We start from the raw sequence: 3,725 nt of genomic DNA, 5'->3' as shown, positions 1-3,725 counted from the left end.
TTTAGCCATAATCCTATTGGATATGGAAAAGTCTTTTGATAGCATCCTCTGGGTTTACATGAAAGAAGCAGTTAAAGCAATGAACTTTGGACCCAACTTTATAAAATGGATCAGTTTGATATATGGCAAGCAAACTATCAGAATAAGAACTAATGAGATAAGAACGTACCTAATTGTTGTTAATAAGGGTACTAGAAAGGGGTGTCCACTCTCCCCTTTATTGTTTATTTTATCTTTAGAATTTTTTTAAGTACCATAAAGAAAGATATAAATATAAGAGCAGTTAAAATTAAGGGAGAAAAATATATTCTCAGAGCCTTTGCAGATGATATTATTATAACATTGGAAGAACCTTCACAAAGCATTGGGCAGTTAAGTAAATTTGAACATCTCTCAAGTTTAGGAATAAACAAAGACAAAACAAATCTTATCACCAAAAACATGGCAAAGAAGGAAGTAGAGGACTTCACTAAAGGTTCTGACAGAACATATATTGTAGAAATGCTAGATATTGAACTAGAAAAAAAGCCAGAGGTTCTAATATTATGCATGTTCGATGATAAGAATGAAATAAAATGTGATAGAATTTTATTTTACATGCTCACAGTCGCTAGATTATTATTTGCAAGGTACTGGAAAGTTAAAAAAGAAATTGAAATAGAGGAATGGCAAATGAAACTTTTGGATCTAATGGATATGGATATACTCTCATATGAAACAGAAAGGGGGGGAGAAAGAAAAAGAATAAGGGGGAAAATGGGGAAAAATAATTTGCATAAAACCGTTGGAGGTTTAGATCAAATTAGGATTACACTAGAATCTAATTAAAATTCCTGTTCATTCCCTCCATCCCTGTCATCTACCCTTCTGAGCAACGGAAGCAATTGGGGCAAAATTGCAGCGCAGCATCATGGGAAATTTGCCTCTTTGGAGATTTGGGGGGGGAGTGTACCGGGAGGGAAGCAAAGCTGCATTCCACACCAGACCAATTCGGAGTGAAATCGAAGTGAGCTTGAATGCGGATTCTGTGAATTCACTTTTGTACCAAATTCACCAAAATGAGGAGTCACCTTGGATTCACTGCGGAAGCTCCACGGAAGGAGCTCCCATAGAAATGAATCGCATGTGATAATACATTCACGTTATGACGTTAATCCGCATCGTTGGACCCACAGTCACCCCGGATCTGAGCTGAAAAATCTCCAAAAAGCTCTGTGTGATATAGCCCCTGTAATGGCAGTTAATGAAACAGTCTCTGGCTGACTGGAACACCAAAAGCCTGAGATGTGGAAAGGCTTGGCAAAATGGAGAAGCCTATGTGGATTTCACTACTGTTCTGCCATCAGGCCATGATATTAATCACCAGCAGGACAGGCCCAAGATATTTTGTTGCCTGAACCACATTGGCAGATGGTTCCCTAGCCATATCAAGATGCAGAGCAGCCAAAGCCACCAAAATTATTTTGGCAGGAGACTGAAAATCCCACACACACCTTTCATCACCTTGTCAGTAAACAACAAACTGACTAATATTTTGCCATCTTCTTCTGACACCCCAGATCTGTTGCCAAACTGGCCACCTCACCCTGCTGCATGGTAGGTTCACAGTCTTCTCTATGTTCCATTCTATATGACTCTATAGGATAGAGAAAGGAAAAGGGCAAGTTGAAAGCGTACCTGGGAAGGAGTCCAGTGGCAGATGTGCATTGGTATGGTGGCCAGTGCAAATGAGGAAATGCATCAAAAGAGAGACGATTCTTGCTTCCCATTAGTTTCTGTGACAACTTCCCACTGGCCAGTGCTAGAAAAGTCTGGGCACCTTGTTACACTGCACACAGCAGTCTGAGAACAAAAAGGCAGCAAGAGAAGAACCAATGAGCAGAAGAAACAAGGACTTGTTTCTGTAATCTTAGGTTTTATCTTCAAATTATATTAGACCTCTATAGCCCCCTAAACCAACTATCTAGGCCTAAATCGTTGCTAGTCCCAGCTAGTAGATTCACTTAATCATGAGTGTTGATTACCATTCAGTCATTGATTCCTTCATGGCACACCACCAGTTTTGAGGCAAAAACATGCTAAAGGCAAACAGATCCTGTCTAATCTTGGAAGCTATGCAGGGTCGCCCCAGTTTGTACTGGATGGGGGACTGCGAGTGAATACCAGGTTCTATAGGCTATATTTCATAGGAAGGAAACTGGCAGGATCACCTCTGAGTATTACTTCCTAAGAAACCCTCTGAAAATAATGGGATGCACATAGTCAACAAGTGACTTTGAAAGCAGTGCACACATACACACACACACATTAACTGGGACTAGTGATGGATTGGGTTTAGAATTCAGTTGAATTGCTTTCAAGAAAAAAGGGTAAGAATCAGAAGACAGATTATTTATTCTGAGCCATTTTTTTGGAACTCATTGTAAAAGAAAAATCTTGATTTAGTTCTAAGGATAACTTGGATAATTGGTTTTGAAAAGGAAAACGAATTTTTAATTTTATTAAGTATTAATTATTAATTTATTAATAAGGTATTATTTATACATAATTGATTCCCATATTTTTATTCTTTGGGAAAAGAGAATGACTCCCAAACTGAGCATGTGTGGTACAAACCAGTACAGAACATTAAAACACCTTTAAAAACACCCATAGATTAATAATTCAGCTCAACAAACAAAAGCCTGCTGGAAATAGTCAAAGAAGAAGCAGGACAATCCCCCCCCCTGCAAAAAAGTTCTGTATATTGCTACACAAGAAGCCACATATAGAGTTAGTTGTGATGCGGCACCAGGTTATTATAGTGATTGTGGGGGGGAGGAACTACTCAAAAGGTGGAAAATAACACCTCTAGTTTTTAGCAAGATACGATCATAGTATAACAGGCCAACCATGACTGGATGCAGAAAAGTCCCCGATTTGATACTGAACTGGATGATTATGATTTTATATTGTCAGGACTTCTGTTGTCCAAAATTACCTTTTACATTCTAAAAGCATCCACACAAATGCTTGTGCGGGACACGAGTGCACTACAAACACACACTTTCTTACTTGAAGCGGATGTACTTCAGAAGGTCAAAGTGCTTAGCAACATCCGAAATAGTCTAGGATCTAGAGTTGTGCATGTAGTTGGGATAGTCATCAGGGATGGGGAAAGTCACTGAAGCACATCATTTCCTTGGAGGTGTTGATGATCACAGACGGTAAATGCTAGCGGCCTCCTCAGGAATCTCCTACAAGGAATATAAGTACAGAGGCAGTCAGCCTGAAGCTGGAACCCATAAACCTGTTTATCTTGAATTTTTCTTTGCATATTCTGCAAGTTAAACATAGAAGTGACAAATAATTCATGCAGTTTCCTTTCAAACTGGCATTCTTTGTGAGATACTCCAAAGATGTGTTGCTTTTTGTTCCACATCACATATGTCTTAACCTGTCAAGTTTATCACTGGCTAAGTTTTTTACCTTGTTAAATAGACACTTTAATCACAATTAGCCTCGCTAGATATTGTGCATGACACCTTCTCCAGCCAGTGTCCACACCCTCTCATTCAGACTTTAAAAAGCAAGATCCAGATTTAAAATACTTTGTAGTGTAAATATATGCTAGCACAATTACATTGGTGGAATCCACAGTTGTGGTAACAGACCGTACAAGTGTTTTCTTGCTGGGTGTCTGGCAATGAACCCTGGTACAACTCCTTCCACCAGTGTTGGTAATT

This window comes from Sceloporus undulatus, chromosome 4 (genome assembly GCF_019175285.1).
Source record: "Sceloporus undulatus isolate JIND9_A2432 ecotype Alabama chromosome 4, SceUnd_v1.1, whole genome shotgun sequence".
NCBI lineage: Eukaryota > Metazoa > Chordata > Lepidosauria > Squamata > Phrynosomatidae > Sceloporus > Sceloporus undulatus.
Note: the sequence above shows the minus strand (reverse complement) of the source record.